The sequence below is a fragment of the Amphiura filiformis genome, chromosome 10 (assembly GCF_039555335.1).
Source record: "Amphiura filiformis chromosome 10, Afil_fr2py, whole genome shotgun sequence".
Lineage (NCBI taxonomy): Eukaryota > Metazoa > Echinodermata > Ophiuroidea > Amphilepidida > Amphiuridae > Amphiura > Amphiura filiformis.
This window is the reverse complement of record NC_092637.1, coordinates 65,087,315-65,112,811: the sequence shown is the minus strand read 5'-3', so window position 1 is coordinate 65,112,811 and position 25,497 is coordinate 65,087,315. Positions and strand designations below refer to the sequence as shown.

Here is a 25,497-nt window from a genome sequence, read left to right as displayed (position 1 = left end):
TCTCAATGATGTGTTGCTACTTTTGGAGTGGGTACATGGACTTGATTGGGTAATTGATAGTAATTATAAACGTTATAATATATAAAATACAGTGGCTACATTCTACAAAATACGATAACATACATGGGTCTTGCCACGGTATTTGTCTACAAAATATCAAAGTGGAGTTTGTGTCTGTAAAATGATAATATTCATTTGTCCATTAACCTTTGGTATTTACAATTTAACGTTTTAGTATTGACGTCACGAAATTTAAGAGTGCAACAATACTGACATATTATGTGGACATAACTTGTAAATTGTAACGACATAATACATTAGATTTTGATTGTCCAAGGTAAGGATATATCGAAATGTTAGCCTGTTTTCCACACACGAGACAAACACCCGTAATAAAATTTTCAATAACATCCATGTCACTCAGATACTTTAGTATGAAATAGTATATAAAAAATAAAACATGAAATCTTTCCTTTCTAGTTTGAAAGCAAGTTGGAAAAGGTTTGACAGAGTGCTTCCTGTCATCATGCATGTACATTTAGCATTACATTTCCGTTTGTTTTTCAAACCATTGCTGTGCATAAATCTTGTTGAAGGTATCACAATACCAATAAATTTCCCTATACTTTGTGTACAAAATAGGCTCTATTCAAATGGCTCTACCTACCTTACGAAGCGACTCAATTTTTCGAAGTAATATTTTCCTGAAAGATAAACAAATAAGCAAGTAAACAAACAAAAAGATATATATAGTTGACCATTGAATTTTCGAACTACTGGACCGCGAAGATTATCAAGTTTGTTCACCTAATTTTCAGAATAGCGCCACTTGTAATATTACCTAGAAACTGGCGTCTTGAGAAATGCATTTAAAATCTGAATTAAAGTACTGAGTCTTTTAAATCTTGGCAGATGCTTGGATTCAAGCCTACATTTAATACCTGGCACAAATTTTGCACAAAATCTGCCAATTTATTTTTGATTTTTGATATTGATTTAATGTTGGTCAACTTTTACCGAAATGCAAAAACACTGCATCGGGACGGAAAGCGTTTAGAGACATTATTTGGTGATGTGAAATCTTCATGGACCTCAAGATGTTTGATTTTATTATTTTCTAATAGTTTTAATACTAATTAACATTATATAACTTCACTAAGAGTGATTGATCTCAAGTTAACATATTTTGGCGCCAAATTCATATTGGCGCCAAATTCAATTAATTTGCTATCTACTGTAGATAGCACATGTAGAAGGTCATGCAGGTACTGAAATGGATCAAATTAAAATCAGTTTGTTTTGAAAATGATGTCTCCCCATCTGTATATAATGTATAGGGCATGTTATTAAATATATAAATTGTACATAAAGTGATCACTTGTGTGTTTTTTGCGTGTTTTTAACTGTATGATTGTGGGTTAAGGGGGGGGGGGGTGGTAAAACACCCATTTTGCTATGTTTTCTTTAAAAATATGAATTTTGAAGAAATAATACACATTAAAATGAGAATATAATGAGCCAGAGTTTACCAGCTAGTGGCTATGGTGCATTCAAATAATCAATAAGTTGCAGTTAATCCTTTCAAGTGAGGTATTCAAACAATGGGCATATCCTCCTCCCCATATCAATGGACAATGTCATGCATTTTACACAACACCTTGGTAAGTGATCTTAAAAGCCTAGCCAATGAGAATGAGAATCATTCTAAGGGCTTAATTTTACATTCAAGTGACCAACCAATCCTATTCAATTAAATACCAGTTTAAAATATCAGTTTTTTGAAATACAAGCTATATTGGAACAAGCAGTGCATGTTTATAGAAGATGGGGCAGAAAGGAAAGTCCTGGAAAAGAGAAAGGCTACCTGGTTTAGCAAGAACCACAATCTTTTTCCAAAATATTCCAGTTCATCCACAGTTTCAACAACACACAGCAACCTACCTTTCATTAAAAGATTAACTCATGAAGAATTCAACTTAGCCTTCAAACTCAAAGACACTGGTGAATTTACTGCAGCTGGAGAGGACTTCCTGAAGACAAAATTCCAGTCATCAGACGTGATTGGTGGTAGGCTGCGACCAAGGACTCACAGGCTTTCACACGTCGAAGAATCCCTGCAACATAAAACAGACACTCAAGAAGTCAATTGCTATACAGAGGTGCATCTTCCAACATGTGTGAATGTTATACAAGACTGTGTAGATCAGCATAATCAGAACAACCCAGGGTGCCATGGTCGTCTTGTGACTCAATGTAATCTGTATCAAAAGTGGGGAGTCAGTGCCATTGTCCAGTTGAAATGTAATGTGTGCTCCTTCGTGTCATCAAAGCATAAGCTATACCGTGAAATCTTGCAATCGGGTCGTGGACGAAAAACAGCAGAGCCGAATCGCAGTCTAGCCCTAGGTTTGATGAACACAAACATTGCCGTCGCTGGTGCCCAACGCCTTTTGACATCTATGAACAAATCCGTCCCATGTACTGCAAGCCTACAGAAGCAACTGAACACTGTGGGTAAAACTCTACGAGCTATGAATGAGGATAACATGGCAAATCATCGTAAAGGCTTACACGACACTTTGGAGAATGCCGGCTATGCTCGCAACACTCCCATTCCTGCAGAAAGTGATAGACAATATAATGTTAGTCTGAGGAGCTGCAGGGGTAATACGCCATTTGCCCCCGCCACGCAAACGCGAGATGTTCTTGTGGAGAACCTTACTGCCAACAAGAAAGTAATTGCTTTTAATCATGAAAGTAAACTATGCAAGCTTGGACAGGTGTTGAGGGCCAATGGGACTGAAGTTACATGCCCTGGACACCAGGGTTGCACAGCGACCATATCTGCAAGCAGTAATGTAGGCGATGAGAAATCCGGGGGCAGAAAGCTTGCTGAACAAATTGCCACTGGGAAGGATCCGATAACTGTGGACAAGTTAACCACTGATGCCGATGGCAGAATGGCAGAGGGTTTTGGTTCTACAATGCGGGAAACCACTGGTGTCAAAACCAAACACTACCTTGATACAGTGCACCTAAACCGCGCTGTAGTTAGGTCTATCTCGCGATTGTCTCTTCAACCAAAGCTGGTAACTACGCAACCATGCGGTTCAAAACAGCGGCGACAAGCTACAGATAGGCTGGCAGATAGCATTGCCTGGCGCACTGAAAGAGAGGTCCGCGCTGCTGTGATCCGACATGGAAATCGCGGGAAGAAACTGAGAAGAGCTGTTGCTAAAACAATCCCGGCAATGATCCAATGTTATGAAGGAAAGCACGAGTTGTGTCTTGAACATTCTCTAGTGTGTTACGGTAAAGGTCATGTTTACGAATATTTGCCGAAATTTGCTCGCGGCTCTTTCAGATTTTCTGAACAGGATGTTGCTGCACTAACCGCTGCATTGCAGAAGAGAGTGGGGAGAGAGGCACTACGCAAGACTCGGTTCGGTTTTACAACTCAGAAGGCAGAGTCGGTAAATCATGCCTTTTCGACAACAAATCCCAAGCACGTGATGACCTGCTCTCGAAATGGTGTCAACCGAGATCACAGTGCTATTCACATGATGAACAATGCGGTCGGAGATTCCATACTACTTAAGGCCAAGTCTTGCGGAGTTCCTCTGTCCTCAAACTCACCTTGCATGAAAACCCTCAGTCAGATGAATAAACGCCAGGCTTATTTTCGCCGTCGCTCCCGGTCACTCACCTACAAGGCTCGGCGTGCTTTTCAGCGAAGGCAAAGATACAATCTGTATGACATTGTGAACTATGAAAGCTTGTACGTCAAAGGACAATTAAATCCCAAGTGACTTTTGCCATTTGAATAACATCTCACAAGATATAATTATAAATATCCTTGGGCAGGAAAACCTATGTGTGTTTGGCCCTGAACATGTTTAAAGCAAAATCTCCTATAGGTTACATATGAGGTTTTGTTTTAAACATGTTCAGGGGCCAAAAACACAAGAGGTTTTTCCTGCCTGCCCAACGACGATGTATAATTTGGCCATCTTTACATGACTGACATGTGTTGTAACATCATTATCTATACTACTCAAGATGTTAATAGATTTCTGAATAACAATAAAAGGCAAGTTTAACATGTTACGTCTACTACTACACCATAGGTCTACAAGGCCTACATGCCAATATTATGCAATTGAACATTTTCAATTTGGACGATAACACGATACGCTCAGATACAACTTTAAAAAGAGTGTAGGCCCAACCATGGGCTATATGAATATGCACCAAAATCTACGACAGGTATTTTATTTCATATTTAGTCCGTCCGTCCGTCCGTCAAACTGCAGGGAAGAACCATGGTTCACTTTTATGCTAGGGTTAGGGTTAGGGTTTAGGGTTAGGCTAGGGTTAGGGTTAGGGTAAGGTTAGGGTTAGGGTTCAGGGTTAGGGTTAGGGTTCAGGGTTAGGCTAGGGTTCAGGGTTAGGCTAGGGTTAGGGTTCAGGGTTATGGTAGGGTTACGGTTAGGGTTAGGGTAAGGTTAGGGTTAGGGTTAGGGTAAGGTTAGGGTTAGGCTAGGGTTAGGGTAAGGTTAGGGTTAGGGTAAGGTTAGGGTTAGGGTAAGGTTAGGGTTAGGGTAAGGTTAGGGTTTGGGTTAGGGCTTGGGGTAAGGTTAGGGTTAGGGTTAGGGCTTAAATAACCAGAACTGTGGTTCTTCCCAGCAAAATGGGCGTATTTAGTGTGAATTTCCTATGGTGTAGTAGTACGTAGAAGTAACATGTTAAACTTGCCTGTTGTTGTTATTGTCATCATCACCACTTTCAAATATGCATGGATCAAATTCTCCATGTTGGTTGCATTTCTTCTTGCATCTCTCCCTGTCAATATTCACGGAATGAGGTTCGTGCGATAGATGGTCCACGTTTACACACAGCCTCTCATGACCTCGATGGGATATGTCCATCGTTAAATCCATGCATTCTTTGAAAGCCATGTATGAAGCTCTGTGAGCATTTACTGTCTTGTTCAGCTTGAAGGCAACAGAATGTAATTTCACCACCCCATATCTCTTGTCACTCCTCAACCCGCCTGTCCACTTCCAACAGTTTTTACCGTCTTTATCTTCTTTCATGTTTTTCTCGATTCGTTCTCGAAGGCGGTAGTAGAACGGTCCTGGATCGGCTGTTTTTTCTACCTGGGTCTTGTCCATGCTTGAAAGAAAACAATGAAATTATGAAAATTTTGAAAATTATGAAATAGGCACATTAATAAGATAATATTGACTTTGACTAGGCTGTTGCCAATGTTTGCAGTTTTAATTATCCCTGTACACATTCATTCAACCAGGCAGACCCCCCCCACCCACCCCCCCCATCCCTCACCCCTGGCAAATGTAGTAAACAACACACGTGCACATAAGCTGTATGCTGAGCATGATGATGATCATCATCATCACAAGTTCTGTGACAACATGTCTACTTTGGCTGGGCTGTTTACAGTTTCTAATTATCCCTGTACACATCCATTCAACCAGGTACAACCCCCCCTGGCAAATGTAGACTAAAGAAAACGCACACGTGCAAGCACCCCATGAAGCGTGCATACACACATATATGCACAGCATGTTCTCAGTATGATGATGATCACAACATGTCTACTTGCAGAGTACTACATTTGATCAGCCAAATTCGTGCAAGTTTGACCATTTCAGTAAGCTTAACCATGTTAACACACTATATACTACCTTTGGCACTGTGTAAAACGTATAGAATTCCTGATATTTCTCGTAAATCTGCGTGTAGCACGTACTGGCTATGCAAACTGTGTAAATCTACATCTGTGTTTACAAATTACATTTAAATCTCACGCACTTGACATCAGCACAGGGCTGTCAGTGAAGTTCCACTGGGCTCATTATCGTGTAGTCTTCAACTCCTTCAGGTATCACAATACCAATAAATTTCCCTATACTTTGTGTACAAAATAGGCTCTATTCAAATGGCTCTACCTACCTTACGAAGCGACTCAATTTTTCGAAGTAATATTTTCCTGAAAGATAAACAAATAAGCAAGTAAACAAACAAAAAGATATATATAGTTGACCATTGAATTTTCGAACTACTGGACCGCGAAGATTATCAAGTTTGTTCACCTAATTTTCAGAATAGCGCCACTTGTAATATTACCTAGAAACTGGCGTCTTGAGAAATGCATTTAAAATCTGAATTAAAGTACTGAGTCTTTTTAAATCTTGGCAGATGCTTGGATTCAAGCCTACATTTAATACCTGGCACAAATTTTGCACAAAATCTGCCAATTTATTTTTGATTTTTGATATTGATTTAATGTTGGTCAACTTTTACCGAAATGCAAAAACACTGCATCGGGACGGAAAGCGTTTAGAGACATTATTTGGTGATGTGAAATCTGAATGAGAAATATTATAATAATAGTACATTCTGAACTCGTTGCAATATTTATAACTGTAAAATATAACACTTACATACAGTTCAACCGTTATTAATTACATGTAGCGAGCCAGATATGCATCCAATGTTGCTCTGATTTGGTTGTGTCTTGAGCATAATAAATGGTATTCTAGGAATAGCACTTTTTTTTGACATTACAAATTACTAAAAATGAAGTTCAAAAATAAAGTTAAGGTGGGAAACTATCGTGCAAAGATTTTGTGTACAAATTACTGTGGCAAGACCATGTAATCTTTAAACCTTAAACTCAACATGAACTTTTGTAGTACATTGCTCTTAATAAACACGTATATCACTGCCAATTTGGCGCACAACTGTGTGGCAAAGTTTATACAATTTGTATTTTTCTTTCTAAGATTTGAAGTCTTGCACAGTTTTAAATATCTTTAATTGAATCACGTTTTGACAAATCTGCATTGTAATGATGCTAGGTTCTAAACTTACTTTACAGTGTATTATCGCAGGATTTCATGACCTTTGCATCGTTTGAGAGAAACATTCATATTTTCAAGATTGCAGTTTTTAGTATAAGTTATGTAAGTTGGATGTAAAATAGTAACTCCACCTTAAAAGGACTAAATATTGCAAACTTGTCTTGTATACGTATCATATTAATTCTTCAATTTTCTACAGAATTATGCCTTTAATAACTTGAATTTTGTGTGTTTACAGTCTAACTGTGCACTGTGTGATTTGTCCCTTGCTTTGTCCCTTGTTATAACGGATGGTAACAGAGATAGGAAGGGAATCTTCCAACTGCTCAGCATTCTCAATTTCTGGCCATGTCTCATTAAAAACTGCCTGAGGACATGTCAATATAATGAAGTCCTCGTTGTTCTGAAGAAACATTTCTACCTCTGCCCCCTGTTGCTCAATGCCAATAATCAATCCTTCCATAGTTTCTTTGTGCAGTTGTTCATGTAATTAAAGAATAGCACATGCAGCATAGTTGGCAATGTAGAAACCACTTATAGGGTTAAAAGTATCCGATTTTTAAGATGTGTCTAGTTTTACGTTATCCTGTATGACCAAGTCAATTATGTAACATAAAGTCAATAAGTCAAATTGCTTTTGGTTCAAAGGCTTTTACTGAAAATGAGTTATTATGAAAGCTATTTAATTTTACTTACAAAAAATGTTCTTGATTCTTGAAATTTAAATTGGAAAAAAAAATGTCTCATCTCACAATATTGTATTGATTAAGATCAAAAAGTAAACCGACTTTTCTTCACAAGTGTTCTGCATAAGAGTTTGAGGAAAAGGGGGACCTTTCTGCTCTTTGTGTGCTTGGCAGTGGATTCATCAATTTTTCATGTTTCAAAATTGGATTATTTATGAAGTGCATGATATAATAATGCTCACCGATACAGTTGTGCTCATAGTCGAAGATAATTGTATCTCATCTTGTCGCTTGGTTTGTCCCACTGAACAATTTGTGACTTTTATGAACGACCCTGTTTCAACTGATGAACTAGCCAAGCTTCTCCACAATGCCACACGGACCTTTCCACTTGAGTCAGCTATCGTGATATCTCTAACTGGTACATCTGGCTCCATCCGTACTGTCACTGTCCTTGAAGCATTATCCTGCAAAGAAACAAATTTTAATAATAGTACACACTGCTTCACTGTATAATTACGGTATGTGGATTTCTCATGAAATATGCACTTCCAACAAAAAAGTCTCACAGAGGGTCAACATTCAAAATAATGTCAGATTTACAAACTCAATGGGCTTAATTATAATTGTCATCCTGGCCACTTGATTTAATACAATACTACTGCCTAAATTGGAACCTTTGCATACAGTGCTTGGAATGCAGTCAAGCTTTACAAGGCACATATTCAGACAAGATAATAATTTGAATTTAAATTTGGTACAGAGTATTTTCTTACCCTTAAGAGCATTTTTAGACTGGGTAGAAGACAGTCTGCTTGACATGACGGCATTTCTGCCTCACAAAATATTTAAACTAGTCTTATATTCAAGAGCTAAATAAAAGAAAATTGATGAGATGAGCAATAAATAACTTTATACGACATGTGGTTGCAGAGATATGCAAATTTAAATATCTAAATTTTTTCAGCCAATATACTGTATAAACTTTTTGTGCATGCACATATATTGTAATGCAATTTACGTTCACAATTTGTAGTTACTACAACTAGTAATTTGGTAAACATGCACCAATATAACTGTATGGTGAATTTAAAGAGCATGTAAACCTCTTTCATTTGATACCAAATTTGTCACTGTATGACTTGTAGTTTTAAAGTTCTGAGCATTTTTAATGTTTTGGGTCATGTCCCTGTTTGTTTGTATGCCCAAATGTATAATGTACACTAGTTTTAACATACCTTAATTTTAGTAGTTGAAGTTGAAAGCCTCAACAAAGGATCTGACAGGCAGTTATCACAGATTCTTGTTCATGTAAAAACAAATGTTTCTTGTGCCGATGCTAATTTGCCAGGAATGACTTCCAGATAAAGACTTCCACATGGAAAATTGATGTAGGATTACCATACTCCCATGGTGGTATAAAATGATACAAGGAGATAAGTCATACACACAGTGATGTGTCTGCAAGGAAAAAACAAACAAGAAACAAACTTAAGTGAGCAATTCGCAATTCCGAATTTCCAATAAATATAAAAAAGTAATAGTAACTCCTGTGTTATAAATTCTAAAGTGTGATACACAATTCACACATGTACACCTGGAATTTAAACTAGTCTTATATTCAAGAGCTAAATAAAAGAAAACTGATGAGATGAGCAATAAATAACTTTATACGACATGTGGTTCTCAACACATGATTGATGCACAAATATGTGCGTACAGCGTGCAAATATATGTGCGCAATCCAATGACGAGCATGCATAAATTGTGGATTGAATTTATTTTTTTATAGTTGTCATTAAAAAAATCCTGGTTTTGATACTACCCACCTGAGTACACATTTGCACTGATACCAATGGGGGAGCAGGCACCCTTTAACGTGTTCAAAGCACTGGCTGGTATATACATGCACCACCCCCACCCCCCCGGAGCTAAATGTTTTTCAGCATGCACCCTTTGGAGCACTGGCTGGCGCATGCTTCCTGTTTTAGTTAACCTTTGGGATTAACCTTGTGAACTCTCGAAATGGTTCTAACCTGATCTGATCCCTAAAATTTTTTATCAAAAACATTGCCGTAAAATTTACTATGTAATGAATTTCTAAAATAGTGGATGGTGCACCAATCAGCTATGCTATTTCTGACTGACGATTACGCATGCTCCTACATTCTCTTGGTCAGGTTGTTCCATCTATTGCACTTACCCACTTCTCACGCCTGTCAAAGGGGACACTTTCGCGAAATCCCTAATTGGTTTGTACAGGGCCTTTCAGTTCTAGTCAATTTTCTCAGTGCAGAAAATACTAATTTGCCCTGTCTTTGATAATTATTTAAAGTTGATTTCCCTGGTAAGAATTTGGTTGAAATTTCTTGCCAAAAATGATGAATAATTCCACCACATAAATTCTTCTGATCAAATTTGCCGCCCATTAGCACATAGCAAACTGCAGCCTGTAGGCCTTTACGCACAACATGTAACAAAGTATCAAGTCTTTAAAAAACAATTTATTTCTTTGATACACTTCACCAATCATATTATACTAAGGAGCTGTGCAACAATTAGAAGCCCGGGAGTGGGGTGGGGGTAAAATTTCCAAACGACCTGCTAAAAATCGCTTGTCCCCCTCTCGGCCTGCCAAAAATCACTTGCCCCCCCCCCCCCCCCCACCCCTTTGCACGTGACAAACTTTTGCGAGAAATTCTTGCCCGCCCCCCATTTTACCCTCCTACCAAGGCTCATAATTATTGCACAGCCCCTAATTTATAACACACTCTAACTATACATTAAGCGTTCATACCAACCCCCGCCCCCGCCCCCACACCAGTTTATAATACAGGTTTATATTTTCTTGCCTTTGTTGAGTGCAGTGCCAGTACTGTTCTCGAGTAGGCTATAGGCCTAAAGATGATGACTGCTGAATTCTGCAATCATGCTAAACAATTGACTTTAAACTGACTACTCAGTATAATGACTTTTGACTGCATAAAATCTTCCTTTTTCTTATTTCTTCACATAACTTAATTCAACATAGCTTTACCATACCAGTGATTCAGTTCCCGCTTGGCTGCAATGTGATTAGAAGACATTTCTAGCCATTTTTTAGCCACAATTACTCAGTACAGCTTTAGACGATTAACGCTTTGTTGTCAACTCATGGTCCATTCGACAGCTCGTATGCAATTAGTGCTAAGGGCGCACAACACTATACTCACGCAGAAGTTATTATCACCGGGTATTGTCATGATACTTCTTTTTTGGCCAGCCGAAATGGAGGGAGCAATTTTTGGTACGCCGGGGGTGGGGGGGGGGGGCGCAAGCGATTTTAGGCACATGTTTCAATGGCGTACCTTTTAAATAAAATGCTCTAAAAAGGCTTAGGAAAACAGTAGGCCTGAAATGCGTTTTGCAGCAAGGCTGTGTTCAGAGTGTCACAAGGAACATTTTTATTAATTTTCAGCTTCATCCAAGCATGTCGGTCAATTAAAATTTTTGACCTTTGACCCCTATAACTTGACCCCTGTGTCACAGATGTGGTTAACTGCACTTGCATTATGCTTAGGATGTCATAAGGAACATTTCTGGCGATTTCCAGCTCACATGATCAGAACTTGTATATATGGATTTTCAACTTTTTGAACGTTGACCTTAAACTTTTTGCTATTGAAGCTATTATGGACATATTATCTTGTTTATCAAATGTACATCCGGCCTATCATGGAATATGCCAGCCCTTTATGGCACTCCAAGGCACAGTCTGAGCAGATAGAGCTCGTCCAGGACCAGAAGCGGGCGTGTCGTATGGCCACAGCTACACATCTTATCGGACTGCTTTGGAGAAACTAGGGTTGGTTTCCTTATGTGAGAGGAGAGATCAGCTGTTGGTGCGATTTGGCCAAGGTTTGCAAGCGTCTGCTAAACATTCTCAAATGCTGCCTAAAGGTGATCGGCACGGTAGGAATCTTAGGTATGCCCAGCAGATTGATCCTCCTCGCTGTAAGTGAACCAGGTACATGCAATCTCAAGTTGTTCAGCGTCTTAACATGCTTAATAATCTGTGATTTCTTTTTTGCCTTTGAATGTTATGCTATTGTATGCATTTTGTTGTTGCTTTGTCTGTTGTTTTTATACATATTTTTAATTGTTACCCAGGCGTATCAGGTCTGTGACCTGCTATCTGGATTATAAACTGGTTAATTATGTTAGCCAAATCCAATAAATATTACTCACGGAACTGAGCTTTCGCCATCTTGGCTGATGGCTTGATCACAGATGAACTGGTCCACTGCTTTTCCCGCGAAACTTGGTTGCTATAGACGCATCCTCGTTACCCGGAAGTGATGTTGATTTAAGCAGTGGGTCATATACATGATCTAGAAAGTACGCACCCTCGTCGCGGTTAAGTGAGTTCTTCCCTTTTTCTGATTTGGATGGCCTCCTGACTCTTCTTGAGAAGGCGTTGGAGTCTCTATCCAGTAATTTGGCCCCTCCCAGTCGATGACGTGATTTTCTTGTGCTACGTGGTCGGTTATTGCGGACTTGTGCTGTTCAGTGGTAGAGAGCTTTCTGCTGGCTCTGGTGAAATTTTTGGTGGCGATCTTTTCAGTGTCTTTCTGATGCTCCTTCTTCCTTACCCCAAATGGTCTACCAGTCTCACCTATGTATGATTTATTACACCCTTTGCACGGGATGTCATAAACAACTTCACTGGTCTGATCGATGTCTTTTTGTCTTTCGGGTGGACAAGGACACTTTTTAGAGTGTTGGTTGGCTTCATGGCTGTTGTAAAACCATGCTTGCGGAAAACTCTTTGCAATTTTTCAGAGGTACCCTCCACATATGGTATAACCACCATGCCTTTGATTGGAGTCTCCGTTGTCTTCTTCTGAGGTTTTGCTGTTGTTTTGTCCTTCATTTGCTGTTTCACCTTGTCCATCGCCCACTTGGGGTATTCACAAACCGCCAATGCCTTTCTGATTCTTTGTTCCTCGTCTTTCTTGTCGTCTTCCTCCGTAACAATCTTGTCTTTTCTGTCCATTAATGTCCGGATCACCCCTAATTTCTGGTGAAGGGGGTGTTGAGATTTGAAGCTTAAATATTGGTCGGTGTGGGTTTTTTTGCGATACACAAGAAGTTTGACTGTACCATCTTGTTTACGGATGAGTAATGTGTCCAAGAATGGTATTTGGCCCTCTTTCTCTTCTTCATACGTAAACTTAATGTTCCCAGATTGATCAGTGGTGCGGGAAAAGCAGTGGACCAGTTCATCTGTGATCAAGCCATCAGCCAAGATGGCGAAAGCTCAGTTACGTGAGTAATATTTATTGGATTTGGCTAACATAATTAACCAGTTTATGATCTCAACAATCCTACCAAATGAATCTCTTTGCTGATGCTATCTGGATTGTTTTATACCTTAATAAATAAATAAATAAATAAATAAATAAATAAATAAATAACATCTCACACCATTAATGGTACATCACTGTAGCATTTATCCGTCTTCCATATGCTGAGATACAGCTACTTTTCCGTAATTTTAAAAATTTGACGTTTTGACCTCCTTAATGACCTTTGACCCCAACTAAGAAAAAAACCTCATATACACCGAAAAATGCATTGTTACAGTTTAAATAAAAAAATCTACTATGCTTAGTTATGGAGATAAAAATTCTTGAAGTTCTTTAGCTTAAAACCGGAAATGACGTCTAAATGACCTTTGACCAAAAAAATAAAAATATCATGCATACATCGGGTAACACTATTAAATGCATTATGAAGTTTATGTCACTCTAGTCTGGTTACGTTTTGAGATATAAAAAAATGAACATATTTGATGATTTTTATTTTTTGACTGGAAGTGACCCCTTAATGACATTTGACCCCGAAACTATAGACACCTTAAAGACCCTGGTTAGTAGCAATGCATGTGTGCTAATGACCACTCTGCTATGTAATTTATAAAAACAGTGATTTTTTGAATATTTTTAGCTTTCAGACCGGAAATGACCCCCTTAATGACCTTTGACCCCTTGTCTGTGAAATACAGGTTTATATTTTCTTGCCTTTGTTGAGTGCAGTGTTCTCGAGTATAGGCCTAAAGATGATGACTGCTGAATTCTGCAATCATTCATGATATTGATAAAACAATTGACTTTAAACTGACTACTCAGTATAATGACTTTTCAGTGCATAAAATCTTCCTTTTTCTTATTTCTCCACATAACTTAATTCAACATAGCTTTACCATACCAGTGATTCAGTTCCCGCTTGGCTGCAATGTGATTTGAAGACATTTCTAGCCATTTTATAATTACTCAGGGGTGCACTACACTAAATCCTTCCGCATTTGGTGTAACCTTTCATAGTTCCGGTAAAAATAGCACCTATGCGAAATATATCGGCGTCCCGAGGGAACCAAATTTGAGTGACTCTTGGTTGTTTTGATAAAAAAGATAGAATAGGAGCTCAACATTACATATCTGTTCAGAAAATTTTCTGAATCGAATGTGCATGGGTAATAGGCCCTCGGAACAATATCATGGCCGGAACTGGTAAGGAGGCGAGCGTGTCGGCTGAAATTCGGGATGGCGCTGTTCAGGAGTTCGTATCTCTCAAGTTTGTCTTAACTTGCCTCAAAAATTAAATTTAAATAAAAGTTTAATCTTTATTTAAGACATTGGTTTGATCAAAATATTAAAAATGTTGTTACATGGGGTAGAAAAACAAACTTACTTTCTTGTATTTTCCCGTGTATTTCAATGGGACGATTATTTAGTGGTGTGTGCCCTTCGAAGACTCATTTTTAAATGCTATGGACATGATTAATACCTGATTTTAAGTGCCAAAAAGTTGAGATTTTTGACTGAAACTGATGTCTTTGCAAAGAAAAAAAGTCTGTTTTTCTATTTCCGTCTACAAATACGCGATTTCATTCTTAAACGCACGAGAAATTAGCTTCAAAACGCAAGTTCCCGTCGAATTGACAATTTAAGACCGTGCTTGAAATTGAGCTATTTTGGCCCCAATATCATAGAAGTGGTCACTTTTGGTTATCTCGGTGCTGAAAAAATGAAACATCTTTGGAATTATTTTGATGCAAAATGTAATTATAAGATCACAACTCAATTATAACCGTTTTGAAAATAATCACTGAACCTTTAATTGGGTCTCAATAGACATTTAAAGTCAAAGCATACTATATTATGGCCTAATGATGACAAAATAACGGCATTTTTATCTCATGACCAAATGTTCAATTCCCAAGAGAGAAATTTATCAATTAATTCTAATGATGGGGTTTCTTAATTTTAGATCTTGCAAAAATAATACACGCAACTTGGAAATTTAACATTTTAGAGTGTCAAATTACCGTTCTATCTACCCATATTTTCCCCAACTTAAGGCATATGCCTATTGACACGTCCTTAATCTAAGAGGGGGGGGGGGGGGTGAAATGATCACATGTCGCTTTTCGGTCATGTTAAATTTGTGATTGTACATATATTTTTGTAAACAAAGTCACTTTCCTGATGTTAATGGGATTATAAATACAGTTTAACATGGTCAAAATGTTGCTCTGGCCCTTGAATGCTGACAATTGCGAAAAGTATCATAGTTTCACTCAGTCCGAGCTTGTTTGGAGCCCTGTTTTATAACTTTGGAGTGACTAGCGATAAAAAGCAATACACTTTTTTAGGATGTTGACCACTGATTCCAAAAATAAAGAATATCAAAAATATTTTTTCTTCGAAGACTCATTTTTAAATGCTATGGACATGATTAATACCTGATTTTAAGTGCCAAAAAGTTGAGATTTTTGACTGAAACTGATGTCTTTGCAAAGAAAAAAGTCTGTTTTTCTATTTCCGTCTACAAATACGCGATTTCATTCTTAAACGCACGAGAAATTAGCTTCAAAACGCAAGTTCCCGTCGAATTGACAATTTAAGACCGTGCTTGAAATTGAGCTATTTTGGCCCCAATATCATAGAAGTGGTCACTTTTGGTTATCTCGGTGCTGAAAAAATGAAACATCTTTGGAATTATTTTGATGCAAAATGTAATTATAAGATCAAAACTCAATTATAACCGTTTTGAAAATAATCACTGAACCTTTAATTGGGTCTCAATAGACATTTAAAGTCAAAGCATACTATATTATGGCCTAATGATGACAAAATAACGGCATTTTATCTCATGACCAAATGTTCAATTCCCAAGAGAGAAATTTATCAATTAATTCTAATGATGGGGTTTCTTAATTTTAGATCTTGCAAAATAATACACGCAACTTGGAAATTTAACATTTTAGAGTGTCAAATTACCGTTCTATCTACCCATAACCCCCCCCCCCCCAACTTAAGGCATATGCCTATTGACACGTCCTTAATCTAAGAGTGGGGGGGGGGGGGGTGAAATGATCACATGTCGCTTTTCGGTCATGTTAAATTTGTGATTGTACATATATTTTTGTAAACAAAGTCACTTTCCTGATGTTAATGGGATTATAAATACAGTTTAACATGGTCAAAATGTTGCTCTGGCCCTTGAATGCTGAAAATTGCGAAAAGTATCATAGTTTCACTCAGTCCGAGCTTGTTTGGAGCCCTGTTTTATAACTTTGGAGTGACTAGCGATAAAAAGCAATACACTTTTTTAGGATGTTGACCACTGATTCCAAAAATAAAGAATATCAAAAATATTTTTTCTTATAAGGGTGCACTACACTAAATCCTTCCGCATTTGGTGTAACCTTTCATAGTTCCGGTAAAAATAGCACCTATGCGAAATATATCGGCGTCCTGAGGGAACCAAATTTGAGTGACTCTTGGTTGTTTTGATAAAAAGATAGAATAGGAGCTCAACATTACATATCTGTTCAGAAAATTTTCTGAATCGAATGTGCATGGGTAATAGGCCCTCGGAACAATATCATGGCCGGAACTGGTAAGGAGGCGAGCGTGTCGGCTGAAATTCGGGATGGCGCTGTTCAGGAGTTCGTATCTCTCAAGTTTGTCTTAACTTGCCTCAAAAAATTAAATTTAAATAAAAGTTTAATCTTTATTTAAGACATTGGTTTGATCAAAATATTAAAAATGTTGTTACATGGGGTAGAAAAACAAACTTACTTTCTTGTATTTTCCCGTGTATTTCAATGGGACGATTATTTAGTGGTGTGTGCCCTCAGTACAGCTCTTGATGATTATAACGCTTTGTTGTCAACGCATGGTCTAATCGACAGCTCGTATGCAATTAGTGCTAAGGGCGCACAACGCTATACTCATGCAGAAGTTATTATCACCGGGTACTAGTATTGTCATGATACTTCTTTTTTGCCATTGTGAGCAGGTCAAAGGTCAAATGGAGTTCAATGTCATGTCACATATGGACATGGTCAGTGGTGTTTGTGACTAAGTATGGTCAAAATCGGTCAAAGCATAGCAGAGCTAGGGCGAAACGTGGCATGCAAGTCACGCAAAATGCCACGTATTTGCCAGAAAGAAAGAAAGAACATATTTTGACCTTTTTAACCCAAAGTAAACATTGACCTTTGGGGTCATTAATATTTGTAACATGTTAAGAATGTCGTAAGAATCGTTCCTGTTGAATTTGAGCTCGATTGGGCCAATTTTAAACATTTTTTTGCAAATTTGACGTTTTGACCTCCTTAATGACCTTTGACCCCAATGTAAAAAAAACCTCATATACACCGAGAAAATGCATTGTTACAGTTTAAATAAAAAAAATTTATTTTGCTTAGTTATGGAGATAAAAATTCTTGAAGTTATTTAGCTTAAAACCGGAAATGACGTCTAAATGACCTTTGACCAAAAAAATAAAAATACCGTGCATACACCGGGTAACACTAATGCATATATGAAGTTTATGTCACTCTACGTTTTGAAATAAGAAAAAATAAAAATATTTGATGATTTTTGGTTTTTGACCGGAAGCGACCCCTTAATGACATTTGACCCCAAAACTGTAGACACCCCAATGACCCTGGTTGGTAGCAATGCATGTGTGCTAATGACAACACTCTGCTATGTAATTTGTAAAAACAGTGATTTTTTGAATATTTTTAGCTTTCAGACCGGAAATGACCCCCTTAATGACCTTTGACCCCTTATCTGTGAATACCCTATAGACACCGACCAAAGTCAAGTCACATGACCTAAGCATGTCACCATCACATGTTATTTGTGGAAGAAGATACATTTTATAGTAAATATCGCATTTTAGCCATTGTGAGCAGGTCAAAGGTCAAATGGAGTTCAATGTCATGTAACATGTGGGAACATGGTCAGTGGTGTTTGTGACCAAGTATGATCAAAATCGGTCAAAGCATAGCAGAGCTAGGGCGAAACGTGGCAAATCACGCAAAATGTCACGTTTTGCTAAGAAAAAACAAAAAAATCACGTTTTTGACCATTGTAGCTAGGTCAAAGGTCAGATGCAAGTCAAAGTCATATGACCTGTGCGGGCAAGGTAAGTGGTTATCCTTACCAAGTTTAGTCACAATCCATCAACCAACGACTGAGCTATAGGCACGAACGTGGTTGACAGAAAGAAGAAAGAAAGAAAGAACTAGACCACCAGCCATGCCGCGACATGGCACACAAGACGGCCCGAAAATGGATTTGACCTTAAACTTTGACCATTTGGGCCGAGGTTATTATAGACTTCCCCCACCATTAATGGTGCATCACTGTAGCATATAGGGGCTTAATCCGTCTTCCATAGGCTGAGATATAGCCACTTTTCCGTAATTTAAAAAAAAAATTGGCAAATTTGACGTTTTGACCACCTTAATGACCTTTGACCCCAATATAAAAAAAAACCTCATCTACACCGAGAAAATGCATTGTTACAGTTTAAATTAAAAAATCTACTGTGCTTAGTTATGGAGATAAAAATTCTTGAAATTATTTAGCTTAAAACCGGAAATGACGTCTAAATGACCTTTGACCAAAAAAATAAAAATACCGTGCATACATCGGGTAACACTAATGCATATATGAAGTTTATGTCACTCTACGTTTTGAGATAAAAAAAATAAAAATATTTGATGATTTTTGGTTTTTGACCGGAAGCGACCCTTAATGACCTTTGACCCCAAAACTGTAGACACCTTAAAGACCCTGGTTGGTAGCAATGCATGTGTGCTAATGACAACACTCTGCTATGTAATTTGTAAGAACAGTGATTTTTTGAATATTTTTAGATTTCAGACCGGAAATGACCCCCTTAATGACCTTTGACCCCTTATCTGTGAACACCCTATAGACACCGATCAAAGTCAAGTCACATGACCTAAGCATGTCACCATCACATGTTATTTGTGGAAGAAGATACATTTTATAGCAAAAATCGCATTTTAGCCATTGTGAGCAGGTCAAAGGTCAAATGGAGTTCAATGTCATGTAACATGTGGGGACATGGTCAGTGGTGTTTGTGACCAAGTATGATCAACATCGGTCAAAGCATAGCAGAGCTAGGGCGAAACGTGGCAAATCACGCAAAATGTCACGGTTGACAGAAAGATCCCAAGCAAAACAGAACAAGACGGCGCAGCCTGCGCCGTCTTGTAAGAAAGATCCCAAGCAAGACAGGACAAGACGGCGCAGCCTGCGCCGTCTTGTAAGAAGAAGAAGAAAGAAGATCCCAAGCAAGACAGGACAAGACGGCGCAGCCAGCGCCGTCTTGTAAAGAACCTGTAAGAAAAAAGACACAGCCGTGACTAACGTCACGGCTGTGTAACGAGATCTGATTGCGTTCGCCTGCGACCGCGAGCATGCACAGCCAGCAGTGACAAATGAATCTGTGAGAACCGGAAGTGATCCCTTAATTACCTTTGACCCCGCAAAAATAATACATAGTGCTTAAGATGTCATAAGGAATATTCCTGCCAGCTTAATCGGAACTTATACATGGATTTTGATTTTTTTTTTTACAAAATAGATATTGGTTGTTGGTTTTGTTATTGTTGTTGCAGTTATTGTTGTATACACTGCATAATCAGGGTAGGCCTACTAGGCCTATTATAGCCTATAGCAGCATTCATTTATTTCACGACAGATATCATCTTAGGATAATATTTTACAAATTGAAAATTTAGAAAATACCATTGCAGAAAACCGCCCCTGGCAGCCCCTATCATGGTTGCCCCCTTCCTATCCCTGCAACATAGGATGACCCACGTGCCACGGTTTTATAGGTTCGTGGTGATTGTACATGTAGATTGATACACCAAGTACGCTGGAGTGCATTTTTTACTGCGTGGCTTTTTCTATTATTAACTTACGCCCCACCTTGGTCGCTTAACCACTGGCGTATAGGACTTTTATTAAAAAATAGAGGGCAGCATTCCACACCTCAACGTTTCTATTATTAAATCGCATCCACGCAAATTGTAATTTCAAACACTATAAAATATTTTATGATATTAGTGCATACGAAAATGTTACATGTAGTTCTAATAAAATGCAAATAAAATAAATAACAGACATGATTTTTACTCCTTTTGTTGTGGTTTAATTCGTGTGTGATCATTAGCTGAAATATTTGAGACATAATTTAACGAGTTTAGGGACATTTTTATAGCCCGGAAAGCTTACCTAAATGTTGACCTGTGGTAAATTACGTGGGTGGACGATGGCCATTTACAGAAAACGGACTCGTTATTTTTTGGAGTGACTCATGTCATGTTTAAGTTACATTAAGGGCTACCTCAAGATGTTTGTATTTTATCTGCTCTCCTCTTAGAAATCTGGATTTACTGATTGTAAAATGTGCCTACCGGCACTCTGACTGAACTCACAACTCGTAACATTAAAACACCGTCTAGTTGATGCACAAACTCAGTGTTAATTTATAACTGCACTGAAAGTTAATTTTGGTATTTCTATCGTATTAATTCCATAAAATTGTAGCTACTTATCATGTATATTTAATTTATACTAGATAAATTATAGATTTACAGTAGGTAACACACAATATGAATAAAATATCGAATTTATGAGCATCACTCATGAAAAAATCATGGCCCGTGCGGTGAATTGCCAGGGGTGCATTGCCAGGGATTTTATTAGTTTTTATTCCCAGATTGGGGATAGGCCTATTATAAGAGTAGGCCTAGGAAAGAAAATGCGATTGCTTAGGTAAAAAGGCAAGCGATGTAGTTTCCCTAAGGACTTTAATGAACAATAATCTCGACCTGGAGTGACTTTTTAATAAGGTAACTTTGTCAAAATGGTTCACTTTTTATGACTTTCTTTTTCCATGTCAAGTTCAGAAAATCAAACTATGACCCCGGACTAAAACGCATACATAGGGCCTACATAGGCCTAAATCAAAAGTATCCTTTCCAAAATTGTGATTTTTCAAGATTGTGATTTGATCAATTCTGGGACGAAAATAATTTGACTGGCACAGCTTTCACTTTTCCAAATTTGACAAAATATTTAGTATCGGAACATGATAGGCCTACCTGTAATAATATAATTCTTTTTTCTGTGTTTCAAGTTTCATTTCAAAATTTGGACCATTGACACCTTGTTCCTTTTAACAACAATATTTTAATTTAATTGATTTTTTTCTCTTTCAACATACGACAGACCTGGATTATGATGAATGTTTTTTTTTTTTTATAGCGTGTGAATACGAGCTTTGTTTCTAATATTTTGGTATGATTTTCTGTTTTGTCCTTTTTTGTTTTGTTGTTTACATCGAAAAGTGTAATTATATGAAAACAAAAAAATATAGGCCTAAAGTAAATAAATGAATAATAGAAGAAGCATAAGGTAACGGGAAAACTCCGTTTTATAGGCCCGACTGGCCAGATCTTGTGTTTTTGGGATTCAATTTTTTTTTTTTTTTACTTGTTGCTAGAATTATATAAAATCAACCGTTTAGGGGCCAAAATTGATGATTCCGGAATTTTTTGAAAAATATTCAGAGCATCCCACAGCCACAGGGAGGGGGAGGGGCAAGACTTCTCACAAGGGGACTGGCCCCTGGCTGGGGGATGCTCCCCCCTCTCACGGGGGGCAGCTTCCCCCTCTCCACCCACCCCCTGTCTACACCACTGTTTAACTGTCATTTTGGCCTCCATAAAACCAAATTTAAACCAAATAAAAAAATCCTGACCGACTGACCCTACTTAAGGTTGGTCTGAACCCTGGAATTATGGAAACTTTCGGGCCTCATAACTTTTAAATTGTTGGTCTAAAGTATATAATAGTATACATATTTAGAATGGCAAAGACTTGATAAGTTCATCTGTGAGGTCAAATTTTGACCAATTTCACCAAAAATATTTGAAATTTGGGCCAAAATCGGGCTTTTTATGATTTTTTTGAAATATCAGCGTTTTTTGACATTTTTTGGCGCAAATTTCTCAAAGTTGGTCGAAATTCAAAAAATGAAAAAACGGGTCCTAGATATTTTAATCTAGTTTTTAAAAAATAATAATATAAAAAAAATTTGGCTCAAGAATATTTTTGTTATGATGCACGAAAAAGAAGTGGGCCAAAACCGTTATTTTTGGGATTTGGGGCCAAAAGTGCCATTTTGGCCCAAATTTGACCTCACAGATGAACTTACCAAGTCTTTGCCATTCTAAATATGTATACTTTTATACACTTTAGACCAAGAATTTAAAAGTTATGAGGCTCGAAAGTTTCCATATTTCCAGGGTTCAGACCAACCTTAAAAAATCCATCCGCCCGTAAAACAGTGTTTTTCCTCGCCTAATCAAGAAGTTGTGTACCCTCAAAGAAATAATTAATAAAAGCCAGAAGTCATTTTCTAGTCAAGTAATAAATGTAAGTCCTGTATTACAAGTAGGCCCTCTATTAATATTTTAATGGTTACATTGCGTTTATTAAAAGGACAACATCAACAAATCACAGAATGTTTTCTTTTTTTAATTTTTTTTTATTGAACAAATAATAGCAAAATACAAAAGAAATGTGGTGAATTACATAATCATACAAGTAAATCGTAAGGCTTTTGATGTAAATATAGATGATAAAATGTATAATGGGCTATCCCAGAAAATCCGGGGGGCACTGTTCATTGACAAGGGGTATCATGCGTGGCCACGAAGTTTCAAATAGCACCCTAAACAAGTATTTATGAGGTCTGAAAATGCACCCCTTAAACAAGTATGACAAGTGCAATTTCATACCCTAAATAAGTATTGATATTATTTTTGCCCCCATTAGAAGCAAGTAAATCAGTCATATTTTGACTCTAAAACCCTTCATGATAACTGGGAAAACAGAAATTCAAAAGTTCATAACTTTTAACCTTTATTACATACTACATTTGTCTCAAAGGACCCTAAACAATGATTTATTGTACAAGGTATACCCTTTTTCTCAAATTTCCTTGTTTTAGATACTCTATTCACGATACGTAAGTACAGTGCCTGATCATGAAAAAAGACCCTTTTTACTTGAATCTTTGGCCACGCATGATACCCCTGGTCAATGACCAGTAGCCCCCCTGTGCAGAAAATAAGTGCACACCCCCTATAGAGGAGTAACTTTTCAATCAAAGAAATGTCCGGATTTCCAAGTCTGCTTTCTGAAAACGGCTTGAATTCCAGTTGCCAATGTTACTTGAAAAATCCTGGAAATCCAATGTAAGAAAAATCACGGCAATGTCCCAAATGAAGTCTCAAATTGAAGATTTCTGACTTTGAAGCATTTTTCTGTTAGATTTTTTGCTTTTAGACACTTTTAAAAAATCTGGATTTCCAACAGTCACAACTGGACAGAAAGTCTGGAAATCTGAACTCCTCTATAGTTATTCCTTGTTACCAATTTAAGTTAGTTTAAGAGGGCAGGCAGGATCACTCAGTGAGAAATTTAATAGACATTGTTTTGCATTGTATCTTTAAAAGTACCATAAGCAGTGGCGTACCGTGGCCGCTCCTACCCCGGGGGCTGAAGAAAATTCAATTTTGCCGCCCCTTCCTCAACAACCCAAAAAGGTTGACCCAATTTTTTTTTTTCGGTGGTTTGAAAAAGTGAAAAAAAAAAAAAAAAAAGGATTATAAGCGCTGGTGCCCTAAGAGCAACATATTTTCACATAGTAGAATTTTTTCAAAATTTTTTATACTTTTCTAATTTTTTCCACCCTTTTTTCTTTACTAATTCTTTTTGCCTCCCCTTCTTTTTCCGCCGCCCCTTCGTTTTGGCCGCCCCCTGCTTTTACCCCGGGGGGCTGGCGCCCCCAAAGCCCCCCCAAAAATATGCGCATGATAAGTGCATAAAACTAAAAGTATACATAAAGTTGTGTCTAACATGTGTACATAACATTAAAAGAAATAAATTTATTTTTGGAAAGGAAATGATGCAAGAAACCAACACTGGACATTTCTACAAAAAATGAGCAATTGTTGAGAAAAGCACCAAAATTGATTTTTTTATGCCAATTTGTTTTTGGTATGTCATAACAACTTACCCTAAATATCCAAATCGGTGAATTTCTCAAATTTTTGTCATCATTCTAAAAATATACCTTAAAAGTCCAAAAGTAGTCAAAATTAAAAAAAAAATCATATTTTGATCCTTTTTGACCCATATTTTTAACCCAAAGAAAAAATTAAAAAAATTCGAGAAAACTCTTTCAGGAACTCCTCAGTCCTATACCTTTGTATAGGAGCCACCCATTGTTAATCCGTGATGAATCCACACTTTTACTGTAACGTATACGCGAACGCAAGCGCGACTACGCATTACGCGAGAGTGTAAAATTTGTCATGCCTTGAACCTGTACATTGTATGCATGCTTACAGCTTGAATTCATTATTTTGCAGGTAGCAGGCCTAGCGGCTAAACATTGCCGTCTTATTCTGTAGTTTTTTGCTGATTTTAACTGACAAATCACTGAAGTTTTTGTAAGGCTGAGTAGCAATGATTAAAAGGGCATTTTGTGATCCACAGCCTCATCCCCTACTTTTCTCAAAATAAGTTGAGATTTTTATACCACTTGAAACCTCTAGCTACATAATGTTTCTTAATTTCCACCCGGCACTCAAGTTAATTTTGAGCCCAAATACCCGGCACTCCAGTCTCAAATGTTTCAAAATTGCTGAACAATCAGTATAAAAATTAGTAATTTTTTATCAAAATTTCAATTGTTTTACCATTTCATATAAATGCCATGAACAACGAGGAAACATAATTGAATCCCTAATTCTAGTTTTGTGTTTAGAACACAAATATGCACTTTTTGTTTTTTTTTTGCATTTTTCTCACAAACTGCTCATTTTTGTAGAAATCTGCTGTGCTAGTTGGATTCCTTGCATCATTTCCCTTCTGAACTTGTATGTACTTTTATGTATTTAGCATCATTACTTTTCAAGATACAATGCAAAACAATGTCTAAAATTTTCTACTTCGAGTGACCTTGCATGCCACCTTAAGATCTTGTAATCTGCCCACTGAGAGATAATATTGGAGGAGTACTTTAGTCTTATCAGCATGACATGATGTAAAAATTCTACAGAATTACAATGATCAGGGATGTAAGTTTGTAGGATTAATCCTGAATTCAGGGTTTTTTCTGTCCAAGTTTTCGCACTTTATTATCAGCCTGTTTTGGGGTTATTTAACCCAAATTCATGCCCTTTTTCAGGATTTTTTCCAGAATTTCAGGATTTTTTCTTCAGGCCTACTTACATCCCTGGGTCAATCCAGTTATGTATCCCTCTTCTTTGCATGTAGAGGAATGATGTAACGTATAGTGCAGGGCAATACATTCAAAAATAGTGTAAACATATTATTGCTATGGTAAATGGTAATTTTAAATCGTGTGTTACATCCAGTTGCGTACTAGACATTTTCATTGGGGGGGACAAGCAGGGGCAAACATATTGGGGCAGGCATCCTTCATGCTGTTTGGGTTTATAA

General features: G+C 37.5%; 1 long non-coding RNA gene across 1 annotated transcript; it reads right to left on the bottom strand.

Moving 5' to 3' along the window:
• Positions 1-613: 613 nt before the first annotated feature.
• On the bottom strand, positions 614-6,292 carry LOC140163176 (uncharacterized). Its single transcript, XR_011860416.1, has 4 exons — positions 5,977-6,292; positions 4,983-5,175; positions 1,942-2,114; positions 614-704 (listed from the first exon to the last, which is right to left on the bottom strand). It is a non-coding gene; the product is annotated as an uncharacterized lncRNA (long non-coding RNA).
• Positions 6,293-25,497: the final 19,205 nt, after the last annotated feature.